Source organism: Ylistrum balloti, unplaced genomic scaffold (assembly GCF_031769215.1).
Source record: "Ylistrum balloti isolate Yb309-2 unplaced genomic scaffold, AGI_CSIRO_Ybal_v1 Utg370544, whole genome shotgun sequence".
Lineage (NCBI taxonomy): Eukaryota > Metazoa > Mollusca > Bivalvia > Pectinida > Pectinidae > Ylistrum > Ylistrum balloti.
This window is the reverse complement of record NW_026782345.1, coordinates 681145-707837: the sequence shown is the minus strand read 5'-3', so window position 1 is coordinate 707837 and position 26693 is coordinate 681145.

The following is a 26693-nucleotide window of genomic DNA, read 5'->3' as shown; positions in this document are numbered from 1 at the left end:
AGATTTCTGACTGACGTGGTATAGGACATTTATTAACTGATTTCTGACTGACGTGGTATAAGACATTTGATAACAGATTTCTGACTGACGTGGTATAAGGTATTTAATAACTGATTTCTGACTGACGTGGTATAAGACATTTGATAACTGATTTCTGAATGACGTGGTATAAGACATTTGATTACAGATTTCTGACTGACGTGGTATAAGGTATTTAATAACAGATTTCTGACTGACGTGGTATAAGGTATTTGATAACAGATTTCTGACTGATGTGGTATAAGACATTTGATAACAGATTTCTGACTGATGTGGTATAACACATTTGATAACAGATTTCTGACTGACGTGGTAGGAGACATTTGATAACTGATTTCTGACTGACGTGGTATAAGGTATTTAATAACTGATTTCTGACTGACGTGGTATAAGACATTTATTAACTGATTTCTGACTGACGTGGTATAAGGTATTTGATAACTGATTTCTGACTGACGTGGTATAAGGTATTTAATAACTGATTTCTGACTGACGTGGTATAACACATTTGATAATAGATTTCTGACTGACGTGGTATAAGGTATTTAATAACTGATTTCTGACTGACGTGGTATAAGACATTTATTAACTGATTTCTGACTGACGTGGTATAAGGTATTTGATAACTGATTTCTGACTAACGTGGTATAAGGTATTTGATAATAGATTTCTGACTGACGTGGTATAAGGTATTTAATAACTGATTTCTGACTGACGTGGTATAAGACATTTATTAACTGATTTCTGACTTACGTGGTATAAGGTATTTAATAACTGATTTCTGACTAACGTGGTATAAGGTATTTGATAATAGATTTCTGACTGACGTGGTATAAGGTATTTAATAACTGATTTCTGACTGACGTGGTATAAGGTATTTAATAACAGATTTCTGACTGACGTGGTATAAGGTATTTGATAACAGATTTCTGACTGACGTGGTATAAGGTATTTAATAACAGATTTCTGACTAACGTGGTATAAGGCATTTGATAACAGATTTCTGACTGACGTGATATAAGGTATTTGATAACAGATTTCTGACTGACGTGGTATAACACATTTGATAACAGATTTCTGACTGACGTGGTATAAGGTATTTAATAACAGATTTCTGACTGACGTGGTATGAGACATTTGATAACAGATTTCTGACTGACGTGGTATGAGACATTTATTAACTGATTTCTGACTGACGTGGTATAAGACATTTGATTACAGATTTCTGACTGACGTGGTATAAGGCATTTGATAACAGATTTCTGACTGACGTGGTATAAGGTATTTAATAACAGATTTCTGACGGACGTGGTATAAGACATTTGATAACAGATTTCTGACTGACGTGGTATAAGGTATTTGATAACAGATTTCTGACTGACGTGGTATAAGGTATTTGATAACAGATTTCTGACTGACGTGGTATAACACATTTGATAACCGGTTTCTGACTGACGTGGTATAAGGTATTTGATAACAGATTTCTGACTGACGTGGTATAAGGTATTTGATAACAGATTTCTGACGGACATGGTATAAGACATTTGATAACAGATTTCTGACTGACGTGATATAAGGTATTTAATAACTGATTTCTGACTGACGTGGTATAAGACATTTTATAACAGATTTCTGACGGACGTGGTATAAGACATTTGATAACAGATTTCTGACTGACGTGGTATAAGGTATTTAATAACTGATTTCTGACTGACGTGGTATAAGACATTTTATAACTGATTTCTGACTGACGTGGTATAAGGTATTTAATAACAGATTTCTGACTAACGTGGTATAAGACATTTGATAACAGATTTCTGACTGACGTGGTATAAGACATTTGATAACAGATTTCTGACTGACGTGGTATAAGGTATTTAATAACAGATTTCTGACTGACGTGGTATAACACATTTGATAACAGGTTTCTGACTGACGTGGTATAAGGCATTTGATAACAGATTTCTGACTGACGTGGTATAAGACGTTTGATAACCGGTTTCTGACTGACGTGGTATAAGGCATTTGATAACAGATTTCTGACTAACGTGGTATAAGGTATTTGATAATAGATTTCTGACTGACGTGATATAAGGTATTTAATAACTGATTTCTGACTGACTTGGTATAAGACGTTTGATAACCGGTTTCTGACTGACGTGGTATAAGACGTTTGATAACCGGTTTCTGACTGACGTGGTATAAGACATTTGATAATAGATTTCTGACTGACGTGGTATAAGGTATTTGATAACAGATTTCTGACTAACGTGGTATAAGGTATTTGATAACAGATTTCTGACTAACGTGGTATAAGGTATTTGATAATAGATTTCTGACTGACGTGGTATAAGGTATTTAATAACTGATTTCTGACTGACGTGGTATAAGACATTTATTAACTGATTTCTGACTTACGTGGTATAAGGTATTTAATAACTGATTTCTGACTAACGTGGTATAAGGTATTTGATAATAGATTTCTGACTGACGTGGTATAAGGTATTTAATAACTGATTTCTGACTGACGTGGTATAAGGTATTTAATAACAGATTTCTGACTGACGTGGTATAAGGTATTTGATAACAGATTTCTGACTGACGTGGTATAACACATTTGATAACAGATTTCTGACTGACGTGGTATAAGGTATTTAATAACAGATTTCTGACTAACGTGGTATAAGGCATTTGATAACAGATTTCTGACTGACGTGATATAAGGTATTTGATAACAGATTTCTGACTGACGTGGTATAACACATTTGATAACAGATTTCTGACTGACGTGGTATAAGGTATTTAATAACAGATTTCTGACTGACGTGGTATGAGACATTTGATAACAGATTTCTGACTGACGTGGTATGAGACATTTATTAACTGATTTCTGACTGACGTGGTATAAGACATTTGATTACAGATTTCTGACTGACGTGGTATAACACATTTGATAACAGATTTCTGACTGACGTGGTATAAGGCATTTGATAACAGATTTCTGACTGACGTGGTATAAGGTATTTAATAACAGATTTCTGACGGACGTGGTATAAGACATTTGATAACAGATTTCTGACTGACGTGGTATAAGGTATTTGATAACAGATTTCTGACTGACGTGGTATAAGGTATTTGATAACAGATTTCTGACTGACGTGGTATAACACATTTGATAACCGGTTTCTGACTGACGTGGTATAAGGTATTTGATAACAGATTTCTGACTGACGTGGTATAAGGTATTTAATAACTGATTTCTGACTGACGTGGTATAAGGTATTTAATAACAGATTTCTGACTGACGTGGTATAAGGTATTTGATAACAGATTTCTGACTGACGTGGTATAACACATTTGATAACAGATTTCTGACTGACGTGGTATAAGGTATTTAATAACAGATTTCTGACTAACGTGGTATAAGGCATTTGATAACAGATTTCTGACTGACGTGATATAAGGTATTTGATAACAGATTTCTGACTGACGTGGTATAACACATTTGATAACAGATTTCTGACTGACGTGGTATAAGGTATTTAATAACAGATTTCTGACTGACGTGGTATGAGACATTTGATAACAGATTTCTGACTGACGTGGTATGAGACATTTATTAACTGATTTCTGACTGACGTGGTATAAGACATTTGATTACAGATTTCTGACTGACGTGGTATAACACATTTGATAACAGATTTCTGACTGACGTGGTATAAGGCATTTGATAACAGATTTCTGACTGACGTGGTATAAGGTATTTAATAACAGATTTCTGACGGACGTGGTATAAGACATTTGATAACAGATTTCTGACTGACGTGGTATAAGGTATTTGATAACAGATTTCTGACTGACGTGGTATAAGGTATTTGATAACAGATTTCTGACTGACGTGGTATAACACATTTGATAACCGGTTTCTGACTGACGTGGTATAAGGTATTTGATAACAGATTTCTGACTGACGTGGTATAAGGTATTTGATAACAGATTTCTGACGGACGTGGTATAAGACATTTGATAACAGATTTCTGACTGACGTGATATAAGGTATTTAATAACTGATTTCTGACTGACGTGGTATAAGACATTTTATAACAGATTTCTGACGGACGTGGTATAAGACATTTGATAACAGATTTCTGACTGACGTGGTATAAGGTATTTAATAACTGATTTCTGACTGACGTGGTATAAGACATTTTATAACTGATTTCTGACTGACGTGGTATAAGGTATTAAATAACAGATTTCTGACTAACGTGGTATAAGACATTTGATAACAGATTTCTGACTGACGTGGTATAAGACATTTGATAACAGATTTCTGACTGACGTGGTATAAGGTATTTAATAACAGATTTCTGACTGACGTGGTATAACACATTTGATAACAGGTTTCTGACTGACGTGGTATAAGGCATTTGATAACAGATTTCTGACTGACGTGGTATAAGACGTTTGATAACCGGTTTCTGACTGACGTGGTATAAGGCATTTGATAACAGATTTCTGACTAACGTGGTATAAGGTATTTGATAATAGATTTCTGACTGACGTGATATAAGGTATTTAATAACTGATTTCTGACTGACTTGGTATAAGACGTTTGATAACCGGTTTCTGACTGACGTGGTATAAGACGTTTGATAACCGGTTTCTGACTGACTTGGTATAAGACGTTTGATAACCGGTTTCTGACTGACTTGGTATAAGACGTTTGATAACCGGTTTCTGACTGACGTGGTATAAGACGTTTGATAACCGGTTTCTGACTGACGTGGTATAAGACGTTTGATAACCGGTTTCTGACTGACGTGGTATAAGACGTTTGATAACCGGTTTCTGACTGACGTGGTATAAGACGTTTGATAACCGGTTTCTGACTGACGTGGTATAAGATGTTTGATAACCGGTTTCTGACTGACGTGGTATAAGACGTTTGATAACCGGTTTCTGACTGACGTGGTATAACACATTAATGATTTATACACAAAACTATTACATGGACAAATAAAACGTATAAGAGGCGGATTAAGTGATATGATATGAATTCTATATCGCATGGCCTTTTACACTCATTTCTCTGATAATATCGTGCCATTGTGATACGATTTAAAACTTTGTTATAATACGATACAAGAGGTTCATGTTGACGAAGATTTTGGTCTCATTAGAAAGTGATTGAAGCTTATTAGATTGCACTTTATTTTGGGGGAGCGGGGTGTTTGTTTTGTTTTTTGTTTTGTTTTCGTTTGTTTAGACCACGTTATGAGAATGACATGTCACCAGGATCTTAATTGAAACTCCCATTCATTGAAAGCATGTGTTCCAGAAGACTAAGCGTCTTCTGCTTCATCGACGCCAGCCATGTAAGTCTTATTCAATTAACTAAACAACTAAACAAAGCAAGGTCACGCATGCTTTGCTCTCATTTAACTCCAGTGGTTCTCATTTAACTTCAGTGGTTCTCAGTTAACTGCAGTGGTTCTCAGTGAAACTTCAGTGGTTCTCAGTTAACATCTGTTGTTCTCAATTAACTTCATTTTGTCCGGAGCATATCATAAAAAAGCTATAGGAAGTATCAACATGAAACTTCATAGGTAGAAAACTCTCGATAAGGAGAAGTGCAGCGTATAAGAACTATAACTTTCTTTTGCATATTATAGGAGTTATTGCCCTTCGTTAATTTGTATCGTTACATGTTGTTAAAATTAGCCCTTTCGGAACTTGTGTTTATCCGGGGAGCATCACTCGGTTCTATCGAATTATCTTGTTTACAGTACACGATACAACTAGTAACCCTGAATATCTTAGCAGAATTATAATCCTTCAGCGTAGCAGGCTAGATTTTAAAGTCTTTTTTATATTGCTGTAATAAGTCCCCACACGTGCACTGCTGGAAGGCTTTGACAAAATATTGGCAACAACCGGGAAATAATTCGATATCAATATTCCATTCCGGATATTGAGCATATCATTGATTGTTCATTTGGGAAGTGTATTTTATGTAAAGGGTCAAATGGTGTCACAGCTGAGTGACGAGTCGTGGTGCCGTAGATTCGGTGTATTTTACGTAGCCTAAATGTCTTAAATTGATGTTTACTTTTGACACGAAAATCCTAACTTATCCCGCATTAGTTTTAAACCGAATAATGTCGTGATTCACTCAGATTGGTAGTAAAATACGATGTTTGTTTTTTCAATCATTTAACATGTGACTGATATTACGAATATTAGATCATTGCAACAATATAATTTTGTACTCATATTTTGTGACGTGATATTGATAACCTAACATGATATTCTTCGTTCTTTATTTATCTGGTGCTGTGATATAAAAAAAATCACATACATTCTTATACTTTGGATACAGAAAAGACATTGCAGACGACTTTTTTCTTCTGATAATTGTTTGCATTTATGTTACCAATGTGAATAATGACATAATGATATAAAGATAACCACGCCTACCGAAAACAAAGGGAGGCTACTCTCACCATCTCCGACAAACAAAGTGTCGTCAGCATTGAACGTCATTCCCAATGATATCGGACTTGATACTTCTAACGTGTCGTTGAAGAAAAAATTAAAAGCAAACGGTTTCGTGTCTGGGTCATACTTTCAACGAGCGTCCTTCCAAACAAGAGACGATGATACAGTTGAAATTAGTGGCCATGTTTTCCCCAGTCAGCGGAACAATTTGGGGATATACCCGTTTTCAGTCGAATATTTATGAGGTTTTCCTTTTCAAATAAAGTTAACATGGCAAATCACTGCATTTATTCAATATATATACCAGTCAATAGGGAATTCAAAACACTAAATTTGTATCTATGAATTACAGCCCTTTCCGTTATTGAAGGAGTAAAAACTGTCTTTTTCATTTGACGCATATTGCCAGGACCCAGTAAGTCACCACATTACTACGATCCGTTTTTCAGACGAGTATTTCTGAGAGAGTTTTTTACTTTTTAAACTAATTTTATATGTGGTAGCAGTGCAATAATTAAATAAAGAAATATACCGGTCGTTAGGGAATTTAATAACCTAAAATTATGTATATATATTTTTTAGCCCCTTTCCTCCTTGAATGACTTAAAACAGTCCATTTAAGTAGTCACGTAATTTCATTTCCCTATACTCGCCATGTTAAATCGAGTCGATTTCAGTCTCTTTTGGTACACAGTGACGTCACTGGTCACTTATTGGGTTTTCAGACAACAGTTTCCGTGAAATCGATAATTTTGCCATTTTAACAGTCAATGTCGCTTTTATGGTTCATTGTTGAAAATTTTTATTTCTTGTAAAGTGGTCACAGTAACCTATATTTTCATATATAAAAAAATATTTTTCGCTGAAGATACCCACACAATGTTGAATCTGTTTATGTTTTTTCCTCTTTACATTTTTGCTAATAATTAAAAACAAAACAAAGTTCAAGTGGTGTGATTGTTTTCTATGGAGCAGAATTAATGAAATAAAAATAAAAACAGGGTTAGCTCAGTTGGTAGAGCATAGGCTCCACGACCAGAAGGGTGCAGAGGGCCGGGTGGGTTTGAATCCCGGCAGCAGCAATTTCTTTCACCTCTGTTTCAAGTGGGAAGGAAGTTTTAAACCCCAAAGAAACAAACAAAACAAGTTTGCTTTTACAGTCATATAAAGTCTTTATAAAATGGCCACCAAGATACATCACTGATATAATGGTTACTTTCTAAACTGGCATTAAATTCTTAAATTTTTGGTTTTTTTTTATTTATATCATGTTAATGGGGGTTTTTTTTTTCTTCAAGAATATTAATACCTTGTTGGAAGACTTTAAGATTTTATTTCAACTGTTTAACCATAACAGTAAACATTCATTTTATCACAGACCATTCACAAAGTAAAACTTTGTAAAAGAGCAGAAACATGTCCAGATAATTTCATATATCCGAAAATGGTCAGTCCGAAATCAAGCTTGTTTATAAATACACACATTAACATGCGGCTTATTAGCACATGAGAGAGGATTATAAAACTTATGCTAGCAAAATTTTGAGTGAAAAACAAATACTGATGTTCATTGCAATATTGTACACGTGAGTCTGTGAATATTTACGCACTTTTGAGCAGACATAAATAAAAAATGCTTTGCTTTAGAAGGACACCACAGGATCTCCTCGTTAAGTTGATACTTAGGCCGTCCGCACAATCCAGAGACGTATATATCACATATATGTGATATATGATATATACGTCTCTGGCACAATCGGAGCCAAGATTTGCACTTCTCATGCTTCATCTGAGATTTTGGAAACGGTATGAACACAACACCTCCCTATAATCGCTCGGGGTAGCGAAATCGGTGTTGCAAGTTCCCCAGCAGCAAAGTATCACCATTGTCGGAGAATGTCGGAGTAGCGAAATGTAAACAAAGAGGCGAATACTACCCGCGATCTGATTGGCTAAACCGCGCTGTCAATCAAAAGCTGTCGATCGGCCAATTGCACGGACACTTTGTGGAAACACTTGTATCTTATGGAGCAATAGTTTACAGCGATGTTAAGGTTTTTCGAATCTAGGTCAAAGGTCATGGTCAAGGTCACATAATGACAAATATTGTAAAGGTCTTGTCACAAGGAACACACATGCAAAATATGCAATCACTTTCTCTTACGGTGCAATGGTTATGGGTAAGGTTAAGCTGACAACAGACAAACAAAACGACAGACAGACAGACAAACAGACAGACAGACTGACAGACAAACAAAAACAGCACAAAATCAATGATATAACGATGGGAGGGGGGGGGGCGTCTGTCTGCTGTATATTATAGCACCCTGCTACATGTTGGTAAGTATCAAGTTGTTTCGTTGATAACACATACATGATAATTAAAATTGCGATGAAATATCGATATCAGAATCTGATCAATGGTCAATATTACATAGTATCACAAAATAAGGAATTGAATGCAAGGCGTTTCCCTTCCCCTGAATGTGGGCACATTCTGTGTGCATTTCATTGGCTAAGCTCTTGTCTACCATATTGAATACATATATAATGATATATATTAGATGGACACTTTATCAGTCACTTATAAAGATTAAAATTCCGAGTAAAAATAGAGAGAGAGAAAGAGATAAATAAGGAACAAAATAAAAATAGTTTGATTCATATCGCAGCTGTGAACTTCCGACAAAGCCTCAGTATGGTTACTGAATACGTCTAGAAATAGGGATGACATCAAACAGCGCGTGAGACTGACCTCACTATCGGCTTACCTCACTATTAGCTGACCCCACCTAACACAATCAGCGCCGGTGCACTTTTTTGTCGTATCTTACTCTATTAATCTGCTCTATAGACCGAATTAACATAAGGCCGTACAAGACAAATCAATCATACATGTATCTTGGTCACAGACAACATGTATCTAGGTCACAGACAACGTGTAATAGGAAATGATTTTTCGAGAGAAAAAAAAAAAGAAAAGAAAAAACACCTTTAAGATTTATTCCAAGACGCTCGTTATTTTGCCTGTTGTTCCCGTTGCACGATATGAAGCTGAAAGTTTTTGATGCTCGTTAGTTTGCCTGTTGATTCCGTTGTACGATATGAAGCTGAAAGTTTTTGATGCTCGTTAGTGTGCCTGTTGATTCCGTTGTACGATATGAAGCTGAAAGTTTTTGATGCTCGTTAGTTTGCCTGTTGATTCCGTTGTACGATATGAAGCTGAAAGTTTTTGATGCTCGTTAGTTTGCCTGTTGATTCCGTTGTACGATATGAAGCTGAAAGTTTTTGATGCTCGTTAATTTGCCTGTTGTTCCCGTTGTACGATATGAAGCTGAAAGTTTTTGATGCTCGTTAGTTTGCCTGTTGATTCCGTTGTACGATATGAAGCTGGAAGTTTTTGATGCTCGTTATTTTGCCTGTTGTACTGTTTATTTGTTGCTGCTAATGGTTATTTGTTGTTCCTTCTGGTTATTTGTTGATGCTACTGGTTATTTGTTGTTGCTTCTGGTTATTTTTTTGTTGCTACTGGCTATTTGTTGCTGCTAATGGTTATTTGTTGTTGCTAATGGTTATTTGTTGTTGCTAATGGTTATTTGTTGTTGCTACTGATTATTTGTTGTTGTTGCTGGTTATTTGTTTTTGCTGGTAATTTGTTGTTGTTGCTGGTTATTTGTTGTTGCTACTGGTTATTTGTTGTTGCTACTGGTTATTTGTTGTTGTTGCTGGTTATTTGTTGTTGTTGCTGGTTATTTGTTGTTGCTGCTGGTTATTTGTTGTTGCTACTGGTTATTTGTTGTTGTTGCTGTTTATTTGTTGTTGTTGGTGTCCATTTGTTGTTGGTGGTGTTTATTTGTTGTTGTTGCTGGTTATTTGTTGTTGCTGCTGGTTATTTGTTGTTGGTGGTTTTTATTTGTTGTTGCTGCTGGTTATTTGTTGTTGTTGCTGGTTATTTGTTGTTGCTACTGGTTATTTGTTGTTGCTGCTGGTTATTTGTTGTTGCTACTGGTTATTTGTTGTTGTTGCTGTTTATTTGTTGTTGCTATTGGTTATTTGTTGTTGTTGCTGGTTATTTGTTGTTGCTGGTTATTTGTTGTTGTTTGTGTTCATTTGTTGTTGCTGTTTATTTATTGTTGTTGCTGGTTATTTGTTGCTGCTACTGGTTATTTGTTGTTGCTACTGGTTATTTGTTGTTGTTGTTTATTTGTTGTTGTTGCTGGTTATTTGTTGTTGTTGGTGTTCATTTGTTGTTGTTGGTGTTCATTTGTTGTTGCTGTTTATTTGTTGTTGTTGCTGGTTATTTGTTGTTGCTGTTTATTTGTTGTTGCTGTTTATTTGTTGTTGCTACTGGTTATTTGTTGTTGTTGCTGGTTATTTGTTGTTGCTACTGGTTATTTGTTGTTGTTGCTGGTTATTTGTTGTTGCTACTGGTAATTTGTTGTTGTTGCTGGTTATTTGTTGTTGCTACTGGTTATTTGTTGTTGTTGCTGGTTATTTGTTGTTGCTACTGGTAATTTGTTGTTGTTGCTGGTTATTTGTTGTTGTTTATTTGTTGTTGTTGCTGGTTATTTGTTGTTGTTGGTGTTCATTTGTTGTTGTTGGTGTTCATTTGTTGTTGTTGCTGGTTATTTGTTGTTGCTACTGGTTATTTGTTGTTGCTACTGGTTATTTGTTGTTGTTGCTGGTTATTTGTTGTTGCTACTGGTTATTTGTTGTTGCTACTGGTTATTTGTTGTTGCTGCTGGTTATTTGTTGTTGCTACTGGTTATTTGTTGTTGCTACTGGTTATTTGTTGTTGCTGCTGGTTATTTGTTGTTGCTACTGGTTATTTGTTGTTGTTGCTGGTTATTTGTTGTTGCTACTGGTTATTTGTTGTTGCTACTGGTTATTTGTTGTTGTTGCTGGTTATTTGTTGTTGCTACTGGTTATTTGTTGTTGCTACTGGTTATTTGTTGTTGTTGTTTATTTGTTGTTGCTGCTGGTTATTTGTTGTTGTTGGTGTTCATTTGTTGTTGTTGGTGTTCATTTGTTGTTGTTGCTGGTTATTTGTTGTTGCTGGTTATTTGTTGTTGTTGCTGGTTATTTGTTGTTGTACATGTGTGTGTCTTTCGTGTCTGTAATGCATCTTTGTGCGTACATGTGTGTCTATCGTGTCTGTAATGTACATCCGTCCGTACATGTGTGTGTCTATCGTGTCTGTATGCTATCTCCGTCCGTACATTTGTGTGTATATCGTGTTTGTATGTTATCTCCGTCCGTACATATGTGTGTCCATCGTTTCTGTAATGTATCTTCGTCCGTACATATGTGTGTATATCGTGTCTGTAATGTATCTCCGTTCGTACATGTTTGTCTATCGTGTCTGGAATGTATATCCGTCCGTACATGTGTGTGTCATTCGTGTCTGCAATGTATCTCCGTCCGTACATGTGTGTGTCTATCGTTTTTGTATGTTAGTTCCGTCCGTACATATGTGTGTCTATCGTATCTGTATTGTATCTCCGTCCTTACGTGTGTGTGTCTATCGTGTATGTATTGTACCTCCGTCCTTACATGTGTGTGTATATCGTGTCTGTAATGTATATCCGTCCGTACATGTGTGTGTCTATTGTGTGTGTCTGTTATCTCCGTCCGTACATGTGTATGTCTATCGTGTCTGTATGTTATCTCCGTCCGTACATGTATGTGTCCATCGTGTCTGTAATGTATCTTCTTCCGTACATATGTGTGTCTATCGTGTCTGTATATTATCTCCGTCTGTACATGTGTGTGTCTATTGTGTTTGTATGTTATCTCCGTCCGTACATGTGTATGTCTATCGTGTCTGTATGTTATCACCGTCCATACATGTGTGTGTATATCGTGTTTGTAATGTATCTCCGTCCGTACATGTGTGTGTCTATCGTGTCTGTAATGTATCTTCGTCCGTACATGTGTGTGTCTATCGTGTCTGTAATGTATCTCCGTCCGTACATGTGTGTGTCTATCGTGTCTGTATGCTATCTCCGTCCGTACATGTGTGTGTCTATCGTGTCTGTTATGTATCTCCGTCCGTACATGTGTTTGTCCATAGTGTCTGTATGTTATCTCCGTCCGTACATGTGTGTGTCTATCGTGTCTGTAATGTATCTCCGTCCGTACATGTGAGTGTCTATCGTGTCTGTATTGTATCTCCGTCCGTACATGTGTGTGTCTATCGTGTCTGTAATGTATCTCCGTCCGTACATGTGAGTGTCTATCGTGTCTTTATTGTATCTCCGTCCGTACATGTGTGTGTCTATCGTGTATGTAATGTATCTCCGTCCGTACATGTGTGTGTCTATCGTGTATGTAATGTATCTCCGTCCGTACATGTGTGTGTCTATCGTGTCTGTATTGTATCTCCGTCCGTACATGTGTGTGTCTATCGTGTCTGTATATTATCTCCGTCCGTACATATGCGTGTCTATCGTTTCTGTAATTTATCTCCGTCCGTACATGTGTGTGTCTATCATGTCTGTATTTTATCTCCGTCCGTACATGTGTGTGTCTATCGTGTCTGTAATGTATCTCCGTCCGTACATGTGAGTGTCTATCGTGTCTGTATTGTATCTCCGTCCGTACATGTGTGTGTCTATCGTGTCTGTAATGTATCTCCGTCCGTACATGTGAGTGTCTATCGTGTCTTTATTGTATCTCCGTCCGTACATGTGTGTGTCTATCGTGTATGTAATGTATCTCCGTCCGTACATGTGTGTGTCTATCGTGTCTGTTGTGTACCTCCGTCCGTACATGTGTGTGTCTATCGTGTCTGTATTGTATCTCCGTCCGTACATGTGTGTGTCTATCGTGTCTGTATATTATCTCCGTCCGTACATATGCGTGTCTATCGTTTCTGTAATTTATCTCCGTCCGTACATGTGTGTGTCTATCATGTCTGTATTTTATCTCCGTTCGTACATGTGTGTGTCTGTCGTGTCTGTATATTATCTTTACCCGTACATATTTGTGCCCATGGTATGTATGTGTGGTATATCATTACGCTCAAAACAATACGGTTTAATATATTTTTGTAGATACTTCCTGGTGAAAGAAGCCTAAGGATCCTGTTACAAGTCACAAACTATATTTGGTAACTTACATCGCTTATTACTTCACCAACGCATCTGTCTCTCATTTGCTAGTACACATTTCACTTACATAAAAGAATTTAATCAAAATCAAAAATATGAAAACAATACACGTACGATCATATTTCAATTAATCTTGGCAAAATGATGTTCAATTCCGTTTAAATATCGAATTTATTTTATTTTTCGATTGATGTTGTTATACATTGGTATAGGGGGAAACCCATAACAATTCATTTCTTTCTGGGGAAAAAAGCATTTGAAATTAAACATACCGATGCATAAGGTTTCTGTGATATAATGGAGTCTGGTGTTTGTTACGTCGGGATAGATAAGATTTGATGGCAGACATTGCACTTTTGGTTTGTTTAGATCTGTTTTGTAACATGTACGTTTTTCTAATGAGACAAAGACACTTATTTCGAACTGAAGACCCCCGTACAGTCTCACCTAGATACCAATAATATGAAAAGGAACATATCAGCTTGTGATTGGTCAGTTTTTTTTCACCTGCAACTATTCAAAGTACTTCACTTGTGCCGGGAATTTTGCCATGAAATGTTCCAGGGGTGCAGAGAGCAAAATTGATCGTAACTCCTGGCGCATTTGATATGATACTAACTAAACTGCTACGTAATTTAAATTTTGTCGAAGTGTCAAGTCAAACAGAAGTATAATATTTCGGAAACAATTACATTAACCTCAGAATTGTTTTCTAAACATATATTAAGACAATTCCAATAGACAACTTCCTTCTCAACATGAAACGTGGAAGGTACTTAAGTCGAAAAATGAAAATACAGCCATCTTTTTTTCAGAAAAAGAAAGAACAAAAAAAAAGCAGTTTTTGTGTTACAAATAAATTTCGACGACTACGGATATGCATTTGTAAATTTTTTGCCTGCATCGAAATGTACGATATCTTTGGTTAACTACATATCACTTGGTGCGCGTTGGGGTTGAACCGGCGTACTGTCATTGACAACGCCCACAACAATAAAACCGTTTCTGGAGTAGATAATCAAAGCAATGTTTTTCTTTACCATTTCGCGTTTACAGATAATAGAAGTAATGACAAGGGATGGGGCTTGGAAAGGCGGCTAGTTCCAACAAAACATTATGATAGGAAGGAGCAATCAGTAAAGTTTTCCGTGGGAACGGGCTACAACTGTTGTTATTAAAAGAAAACTTGTCCAGGAGGGCAGCAACAAATAAGGAGAAAGATAGAAAAAAAAAACATAATCAAGTACAGGGGACAACTCTAAAAGTAAGAACAGATTACTTATACAATAAGGCAATTAGGGCAAACCTCAAAAATCTATGGGGACTGTAAATATTTCGAAATCAAGAAAAAAATTATATATTCGAGATCTATACTAGGATCCAACGGTTAGAAAGCTTCAGTGAAAATCATATCAGATGAAGGATAGGAAATCAAATTTTGATAATTTTGTAGTAGTGTTTTATGTGAAGCGCCAGCAGGGAAATACATATCAACTACAGAACCATAAACCTGAAAAATCACCAAGTGTAGACCATCGCTGTACAAATATAGTAATGTATAAAGGATGGGTAAATCTTATCCACCGGTCAGACTAACGTCGGTTTGTTTGTCTTATTTTGTTCGTTTGAAACCAGAGTCATTCTTAAGCGAGTTCTGCGTGTAGTATGTGGTGGTAACCTCACTGAAGCCCATACGAGAGGCCCGTTAAACTGGGTGAAGGGTAATATGTCTTGTCTAAGGATATAACCACAACAGTTCAGAAAAACCCGTTTCTCAGCTTCAAGACATGGATAAGGTAGAACAATTATCCTCGGACCTTTACCAGTCAAATGGTCTCCAAAATAAGATACCGCGGCCCCTGATGTACAAGGAAGCTTAAAACATTTTAAAGAAACACAAAACAAAGTTCATGGGGATGAAAAGTATTTTTCCTCAACACAGTATGGATTTTATTTAAGAGATGAACTTGCCTTAAACTTCTTGATGATATGGATAAATGGACGAAAGCCATAGAAATGGACACACGATTGATTGTATTTATATGGATTGCAAAACAGCCGTTCATAATGTCCTAAATAAGTGATAAATCAATCAAATGAAAGCATGTATTTCGGATCAAGTCATTATATGGACACCATCTTTCATGATAGGCAGGAGCCAAAATTAACGAAACTCTGGGTTTCCACAAGTATCAGGCCCGAGGCCATGGATGTCTTGATAAATGTCAATGATCTGACAGTCGCCATGCAAACGGACGAATGTGAGCACAAAAGATCAAGATAGCGCAGACGTCGCCTTCAGCCTTAAACGAACCCAAACACCAAGGAAACATGGTTCGACTCTCATTCGATCATCATATGGCCATTCGATCTCCATTGTAAATTGTGAGCTGTTTTCTAGACTACTCTAGCTCGATAGAGACACTTATATTGACGTGTATATATAATGGTACGGTACACGTAGATATACATCACGAACAGTTACGTAGGGGCATTCCTGTAATGACAATAAAGGTATATGTATATCACAAACCTTGACGTGAAGAGATTTTTAAATGACATAAAACAGGACAAAGAGAATCAGACCAGGTGTTTGGAGAGTAAGCGTCTTCTGCGACACCCGCCGTGTAAATCTTGGTCAACAAAGTACGTAATCGATATATGGATTTTCTGTCATACTCATGATTTATATATATGCATGATATTAAACGTGACGCTATTGCATATCTTCTATACACTTGTTTTCAAACGGAAAGAAAACCAATGTGTATCCTATATATACAGGTTATTAAACGGAAAATCACTGTATATCCTCTATATACATGTTATTAAACGGAAAATCATTGTAAATCATCTTTATATATGATATTAAACGGATAACCTTTGTATATCCTCTATATACATGATGGTAAACGGGTAATCATTGTAAATCATCATTATACATGATATTAAACGGAAAACCATAGAATATCCTCTACATACATATTTACATCCCTGATGCAGATATAAATCTGAACGATTTACCCGTAGCCGTGAACGTAGTTATATCACTGTTATCTTAAAATTTTGATATCGTTTCGACTTTGTAAATAATTCCATACGTGAGAAACAAACACAAAGATTATGGACAAGAAAATACTCGACATAGGTACCAGCGATATTGATAGGTAACTATTCAAAATGTAAAGTTTCGCATTAAAGGGGATTTGATAGGAAGTGATTTATGTGTTTTTACACCTTTGCCCGAGACGTATGGTCAATGCATTATAATCCATACTTATTAAATGTATCTTCTATCTAGGTTTTACCTTTCTGGGTAATTCAGAAATCATTGCGATTTATCGATTTGTAAAGTATATACTGGGGACCTCTGGATAGCGATGATGTGAGAGAAAATCAGCCTTACAGAGGTACATGAGTAAGACACTTGAAGACAGGCCGCCCTGAGTGGGTTTGGCTTAACGATCCTCGCATAGTGAACAGGGTATAACCATGTACAAAACAGATATTTTGAAAAGGCAGTCGATGATTTCGAATTTTATGGTTGTAAATTGATAAAGTACAGTTGATAGACATCTAAAATGTGGTTGGTTGGATGGCGCAAAGTTCTCCTAGGCGCCCGGAGTTCGATTCCTGTCTGCTGTCCGCCACATGGGTTTCCCCCGGATACTTCTGAACGTTTCCACTTGAGCCAACAAGTAATTAATATTTGTTAGAAAAAAAATTGTTTCGCAATTGTCGTAAAATGATCAAAGTATCATTTAAAGCCCCAATATACGTAAAAATCACTATAAAAAACAAACTTTATCTTATTTTCCCCGTAATATATGTAACAAAACAAATACTTTCCTTTGATTAAACAAAATAAAACTGACTGTTTTCAATTTAAATAAAAATTGAAAAAATCGGAAAATAAATAATGTGGGACCCACAATAATTCATACATTACCGCTCGTAGCGATGACATTGCGCATGCGCATATTCCGCGTGTAAACATGGCAGACACAGTACAGACGTCAACCAGTCGCTTCCTTTCTTTCCAATCATACATCAGGCCAGTTCTGAATTCTTACGTTATAATTGTGCGTCGTATCGTTTCTAAACTAAACATTCCTTCTAATAATTTCCCAAAAACTGAATGTTTATCACAGGAATACCTCAAGTCTACGACAAGACTTCGCAAACAATGTTTGTAAACAAAAACTTACCGTAGACATATCTGCATGTGCTTCTTCTATAAGTAGAAACCTCAACTCTCGCAAGATCAGGTAACGAACTTTCCGACGTCGTTCGGCAACAATCGTAATTTCGATGGCGGCGTGTTTAAAATGGAGGTGTGTTTACAAATTGCGAGTTTCAACTGCTCATATATCAATACTTTATGCAGAAAGTCATGGTAACTATTGTTTGAATAACTTAATTTTAACTACATCTTAGAGAATATCTCAATAATTATGTGTGATTCTACACTAAATTTTTGGTGAATGTTACGTATATTGGGGCTTTAATATAACCATGTCAATGCTGAATGGATCGTGTAATATAACACATCCGACAACACCACGAGTATCAGATCCTGTCGCGTCACGAGTATCAAATACTGTCGCGTCACGAGTATCAAATACTGTGACACCACGAGTATCAAATCCTGTCGCGTCACGAGTATCAAATACTGTTGCGTCACGAGTATCAGATCCTGTCGCGTCACGAGTATCAGATCCTGTCGCGTCACGAGTATCAAATCCTGTCGCGTTACGAGTATCAAATACTGTGACACCACGAATATCAAATACTGTGACACCACGAGTATCAAATCCTGTAGAGCCACAAGTTGCAAATCTTGTAGCGTCATGAGTATCAAATCCTGTCGCGTACGAGTATCAAATCCTGTCGCGTCACGAGTATCAGATCCTGTCGCTTTACGAGAATCAGATCCTGTCGCATCATGAGAATCAAATACTGTCGCGTCACGAGTACCAAATTCTGTGACATCACGAGTATCAAATACTGTCGCGTCACGAGTATCAAATACTGTCGCATAACGAGTATCAAATACTGTTGCGTCACGAGTATCAGATCCTGTCGCGTCGAGAGTATCAGATCCTGTCGCGTCACGAGTATCAGATCCTGTCGCGTCACGAGTATCAAAACCTGTCGCGTTACGAGTATCAAATACTGTGACACCACGAATATCAAATACTGTGACACCACGAGTATCAAATCCTGTAGAGCCACAAGTTGCAAATCTTGTAGCGTCATGAGTATCAAATCCTGTCGCGTAACGAGTATCAAATCCTGTCGCGTCACGAGTATCAGATCCTGTCGCTTTACGAGAATCAGATCCTGTCGCGTCATGAGAATCAAATACTGTCGCGACACGAGTACCAAATTCTGTGACATCACGAGTATCAAATACTGTCGCGTCACGAGTATCAAATACTGTCGCGTCACGAGAATCAAATACTGTGACATCACGAGTATCAAATACTGTCGCGTCACGAAAATCAAATACTGTCACATCACGAGTATCAAATAATGTCGCGTCACGAGTATCAAAACCTGTCGCGTAACGAGTATCAAATACTGTCGCGTCACGAGTATCAAATACTGTCGCGTCACGAGTATCATATCCTGTCGCGTTACGAGAATCAGATCCTGCCGCGTCATGTGAATCAAATACTGTCGCGTCACGAGTATCAAATACTGTTGCGTCACGAGTATCAAATATTGTGACATTACGAGTATCAAATCCTGTCGCGTCACGAGTATCAAATACTGTCGCATAACGAGTATCAAATACTGTGACATTACGAGTATCAAATCCTGTCGCGTCACGAGTATTGAAAACTGTCGCATAACGAGTATCAAATACTGTCGCGTCACGAGTATCAAATACTGTCGCGTCACGAGAATCAAATACTGTCACATCACGAGTATCAAATACTGTCGCGTCACGAGTATCAAATCCTGTCGCGTCACGAGTATCATATACTGTCGCGTCACGAGTATCAGATCCTGTCGCGTTACGAGAATCAGATCCTGTCGCGTCACGAGTATCAAATCCTGTCGCGTCAGGAGTATCAAATCCTGTTGCGTCACGAGTATCAAATACTGTGACATTACGAGTATCAAATCCTGTCGCGTCACGAGTATCAAATACTGTCGCATAACGAGTATCAAATACTGTGACATTATGAGTATCAAATCCTGTTGCGTCACGAGTATCAAATATTGTGACATTACGAGTATCAAATACTGTCGCGTCACGAGTATCAAATACTGTCGCATAACGAGTATCAAATACTGTTGCGTCACGAGTATCAAATACTGTCGCGTCACGAGTATCAAATACTGTTGCGTCACGAGTATCAAATACTGTCGCGTCACGAGTACCATATCCTGTCGCGTTACGAGTATCAAATACTGTCGCGTTACGAGTATCAAATATTGTGACATTACGAGTATCAAATCCTGTCGCAATATCGTTTAAATCTTTAAAAAAGATTGAAAATGCATTCACTGTCTTCCAGTCAAATCCTGTCGGCAATCCAGTTTAGAAACTTATGTAAAATTTTAAAGAACAGAACGGGATGGAGGGACGGAGACCCACCACTACTGGGGTAGAATAGATGGTATCACTTCCTATGGAGTTTTGTGCGAATTTTTATTGATATAAATTTCTTTTTAAAACATGCTGAAAATGTATTCATTCTTACAAAAACATGTGTGTATATACAATTGTATATCTGTGTGTGAGGTGATATGTGTCTTGATCAGCGTGCAGTACTCGAGAGAGACGTTAAACACCACATGTTCTCTCCAGGTAGTCTTTATGACTTCCAGCAGCAAATTACACGAGTTACGCCTTCAGAGACCGCAAACTAGCGAAACGGTCACCCTTCAAAGCCTTTCATTTGATATAAAGCTTCATAAAACAGCATTCTTTAGTCAGTTAATCGGATAATTTATTGAAACTTTATCCTTAAGACCAGTGTTCGTGGTATATAAATGCTATGCACGTGTGTGGCACGAACCTAGCACGATGTATGGTTAGAATGTGTTGGTTAGGCAGTTTATCGTTGTATATTATACTAATAAACAATGCGCATGCGTAATCAAATTGATTTAATAGTACTGACAGAAGTATGCGGAACCAATGTGAAAGGATTGTGGTTTTAAGTTCAATGTTGTTTGACACCAAGATACATATAACACCATAACTGGTCTGAGAGCGTAGCGATCGCCTTAGTGTTCCTACATAATTAAGTCGGGTTGTACACTGTACAAGAAAACCGAGTTAAAGACTCAGGTAACTAAGACAGGACGTAACCTGTACATCAGGGTAGAAAATGCCTTTTTGGTCGCCTTCGGGTGTAAATCTTATACGTCTATAAAGTACAAAGCGTTGGCCATTTTATGTTCTCGAATCGAAAGATCAGGAGGAATATTGTACTTATGTTGTCTGTTTGTTTGTTGTTAACGTTAACCTTACCCATATTGCACCGTAAGAGATAAGGCTTTTACATTTGTCATGTGTATTTCTTGTGACAAGACATTTCCGGTGGTTAGATCATGTGACCGTGACCTTTGACCTATATTTGATAGAAAAAAATCATTATCATAATGAAGACATAATTGTTTTACAAAGTGTGCAAGCAATTAGCACATGCTTACACAGTACAGTTTTTATGTTCCAATTCAGATTTTGTTGCAATAGAGGGCATAAACATCTTACGGGCCATCAGTACATTATACATGTATACACACAGTACACAACATATCAGGGAACATGTGATAGTGTATCTTGTCGAGATTAACGAATTACATATACAAAGTTGACATGATTTACATGAGGCACAAATTAATCACTTAATTTGTCGCACTCAATGTTACATTCCAACATTATTGCATAATGAAAATATAGCATATAAATCAATACGCTGAACAAAAGTGAAGAAAACAAATGATACCCTGTTAAGATATGAAACCATTTGATTAACTGCTACGGTTTTGGAGATACGTATATGGACGAACCTAGACACAGTCAAACGGTCGGACACAAGATGTTTAATTACACCATGTCGAATCACAGACGAGAATTCCCTGAGCCAGCTACAGATCAGGATACATAATTATGGTTTTATATCAATTGGATGTGTGGTCATCAAATGTCCATCGCGAACATTAAACCAGACACGATAAGCGTTATCTCACGAACAGGTAATTGTCCTGACCGGAAGTTACGTAATTATGCATTGACACCATAATTGAGTATGGTTGACGTCATTAGGGACGTTAGCAGAATAGCATTCTAACATATATGAGGGTTCTTGTTACAAGCAGTATGTGTTAGGTGCGCATTAATAAACAGCACTGAAGTCCGTTTTATACACTTGAATGCCGCTCACAGTGATTTAATTTTGAGCAGTCTTCGTATGTTGGCGTATTTTCTACTTAGTATTATCGATTTTCTAGTCTGAAAAAGAAGGAAGGGAAAGGACACAGAAACCATGGACATAGCCGTGCAAGGAATCAGAGTATCAAAGACTAGACATGGCCGTGCAAGGAATCAGAGTGCCAAAGACTAGACATGGCCGTGCAAGGAATCAGAGTGCCAAAGACTAGACATGGCCGTGCAAGGAATCAGAGTATCAAAGACTAGACATGGCCGTGCAAGGAATCAGAGTATCAAAGAATGAACAGAGCCGTGCAAGGAATCAGAGTATCAAAGACTAGACATGGCCGTGCAAGGAATCAGAGTATCAAAGAATGAACATAGCCGTGCAAGGAATCAGAGTATCAAAGACTAGACATGGCCGTGCAAGGAATCAGAGTGCCAAAGACTAGACATGGCCGTGCAAGGTATCAGAGTATCAAAGACTAGACATGGCCGTGCAAGGTATCAGAGTATCAAAGACTAGACATGGCCGTGCAAGGTATCAGAGTATCAAAGACTAGACATGGCCGTGCAAGGAATCAGAGTATCAAAGACTAGACATGGCCGTGCAAGGAATCAGAGTATCAAAGACTAGACATGGCTGTGCAAGGAATCAGAGTGCCAAAGACTAGACATGGCCGTGCAAGGAATCAGAGTATCAAAGACTAGACATGGCCGTGCAAGGAATCAGAGTGCCAAAGACTAGACATGGCCGTGCAAGGAATCAGAGTATCAAAGACTAGACATAGCCGTGCAAGGAACCAGAGTATCAAAGACTAGACATGGCCGTGCAAGGAATCAGAGTATCAAAGAATGAACATGGCCGTGCAAGGAATCAGAGTATCAAAGACTAGACATGGCCGTGCAAGGAACCAGAGTATCAAAGACTAGACATGGCCGTGCAAGGAATCAGAGTGCCAAAGACTAGACATGGCCGTGCAAGGAACCAGAGTATCAAAGACTAGACATGGCCGTGCAAGGAATCAGAGTGCCAAAGACTAGACATGGCCGTGCAAGGAATCAGAGTATCAAAGACTAGACATGGCCGTGCAAGGAATCAGAGTGCCAAAGACTAGACATGGCCGTGCAAGGAATCAGAGTATCAAAGACTAGACATAGCCGTGCAAGGTATCAGAGTATCAAAGAATGAACATGGCCGTGCAAGGAACCATTGTCTGAAATAATGGACATGGCCGTACATGGAACTATTGTCTAAAAGAATGGACATGGTAGTATATGAAACCAGAGTCTTACTAACAATGGAATAATTTCAACTCTTTACTCTCTTTACAAGATATTGATTAAGAAGAATCGGAGGCACCTTTTTTAATCGATCAAGATAAGGGGTTTCACAGAATGATTTAGTCCTTATAAGTCAAAGTTCTGATACACAAAGTGAGTCAGTCACTCACTAGACACAAATTGAGTTAGTCACTCACTAGACACAAAGTGAGTTAATCACTCACTAGACACAAAGTGAGTTAATCACTCACTGAACAAAGTGATTTAGTCACTCACTAGACACAAAGTGAGTGAGTCACTCACTAGACACAAATTGAGTTAGTCACTCACTAGACACAAAGTGAGTTAATCACTCACTGAACAAAGTGATTTAGTCACTCACTAGACACAAATTGAGTTAGTCACTTTCTAGACACAAATTGAGTTAGTCACTCACTGGACAAAGTGAGTTTGTCGATCAGTAGGCGCAAAGTGAGGCAGTACCTCACGAATCACAGCATTGGTAAAAAAACCCGACATGTTAAACTCCCGAGAAATGACAGGTGTTATGGGTCCTTTAATAAGTAGGAATTTTGTTGAGGACGTTGACATCTCGCTAAGATATTCCCACAACAATAGATTTTAATATTTTGAACACTAGATATCAACACGTCATGGTAAGACGGAGTTACGTCACTAGAGAAACATATTCAATTATAGAGGCTTACCAGGTTAAGGTAGCATTGTTATTGTTCTACTGGGAAATCGTACAAGACGACATCATTTCTGCCAGATTCTTTCCCGATCAAGAACAAGGCACACAAATTCTCCAGGATTTTAAAATGACACATCCAATTTCTTAATACTATGACGATGGCCTTGATTTGGCATGGACTGCTTTACCTTCAATCATTTTTTTAAAAGTTACTAGGAAATAGTATTCACGATAAATATGCTGGCTTTAAAAATGAACGGGTTTAAGCGATGTAAATGGGATCTTGTTCCTTACAAAAGACATATAGCATAAACATATATCAATATCTGTTACCATGACAATGTTAACAATGAAGATTTCATGTCACATCGACTGATACAGGAGTGGCTTTCCCACTTATTTCATAGACACTTCAATTCCCATGAACAAATAACGAAACTGACATAAGAAAGACATCTAGACGGCAATGGAGACATAATTTAAAGTTGCATAGACATTTTCATGAACATCAGGGCTGGTCAATGATAACATCGCCTCATTAGTGATTGTTTGAGAAGGATATATAAAAGATATATAACGCTGAGAAGGACAGATGTATGAATGCAAGGACAAGGTCCGTTCAATGCTGAGAAGGACAGATGTATGAATGCAAGGACAACGTCCGTTCAACGCTGAGAAGGACAGATGTATGGATGCAAGGACAACGTCCATTCAACGATGAGAAGGACAGATGTATGGATGCAAGGACAACGTCGGCTTAAAGCTGAATGACTACTTGAGAAGGACTTAGAAAAGGACCAGAATAGAAAGGGGGATGAGTCATTTATAACAGTGTTACCAGACCTGAATAGAAAGGGGGATGAGTCATTTATAACAGTGTTACCAGACCTGAATAGAAAGCGGGATGAGCCATTTATAACAGTGTTACCAGACCAGAATAGAAAGGAGATGAATCATTTAGAACAGTGTTACCAGACCAGAATAGAAAGGGGGATAACTCATTTATAACAGTGTTACCAGACCAGAATATAAAGGGGGATGAGTCATTTATAACCGTGTTACCAGACCAGAATAGAAAAGAGGGATAACTCATTTATAACAGTGTTACCAGACCAAAATAGAAAGGGGGATAACTCATTTATAACAGTGATACCAGACCAGAATAGAAAGAGGGATAATTCATTTATAACAGTGTTACCAAAAAAGTAAACTAGGTACATGTTACAGAGGAGGAAAACTGAAAAACGAAGATTAACAGGCAGACCTTTAAAGTACAAGTAGAATATGACCAGGTATTTCGGAGCATCGAACACATCTATCTTCACACAAAGAAATAGAATATTTCCAATTTACAGCATCTTGACAACTTTTTTTTAAAATAGATAGCTCAGTTGTCGAAATCTCGCACGAAAATCGAGATACTGGAAGCAGGTACATACAGAATCCATATGTAATCACCAAATATGTGGGAAGTATATTCAACGCAAAATTTTATTGACGAGGCTGATGAACACAGCGTCCTCAGATATACTAACTACATGTATTGCAGAGAAAGCTTGTACCTGAAAGTATTGTGTTTATATGACAGTTGTATATATAGCCAATGGTTTCCGCTACGTATACTGTTCAGAAAGCCATAACCCACTGTTTTATTGCCCGGGTCTTTACCATAAATCGTTAATTTTATGCTGGGGCATATTGTGTCAGTGCTGTCTGTTTGTCATTTGTCGTCTTTTACATCGTCCATACGTATTGCACTGTAGGAGGTAGGGCTTTCATATTTGGTATGTATGAACCTTGTGACAAGACGTTTCTGGTGGTAACAAATGTTTTTTAACCTTGACCGTGACCTTTGGCGTGCATTTGAAAGATTTTAACATTGGTCAAAAATATCGAACTTAAACTTTCAAATCACTACCACGATAAAGACGTGAGTGTTTCACAGAGTGTGCGTTCAATAAACACATGCCTTACGCAGTACCGTTTTAATGTCACACTTCAGAACTTTGTTGCAACCGGGAGCATAGTGTTTAATAAATACATCATGTTGCACATTATCGTTATGCATAAAAGGATTGCTTATACCATGTCATATTCTCGTGACTTTTCAAACCAAGTTTTAATGTTTTGATTCACAATACCGAACCACACTTGGTAGATATGTGAATTGGTGCATTTTCGTTACAACATAAAACATTATTAAAACCGAGCCTGGCGAATTGAATGTACACCAATTACAACGTTAGTTTGAATTCTACGCGGAAATCAGGATTGCCCTTAACAGATGTGTCGGTGGGTTGTGTTCTGTAATTGCAGACTTCTGAAGCACACGTGTTGGGATGGCAAGCCTGGACTGGGCAATACACATCGACACGTGTTTTGTCTGAACATCAATCAAGTGGAACCGACACGCTCTGTTTCACTTCTACAAAACAAGGTTCTCCCTGAATTAGTACACGACAACGTTTCATTTCCTATATATATATATTCAATTAAACATATACGTAGCATTAGGTCAGTTATATCAGTAATATAAAGTCCATTCACCAGGTTAAAGTAAACATCTGGATGAGGATAGGGGCGGGGGCAAAAATGTTCACAGGTCGAGGAGGATGGGGCGAGGGCAATAATGTTGACAGGGTGGGGAGGATTGGGGCGGGGGGCAATA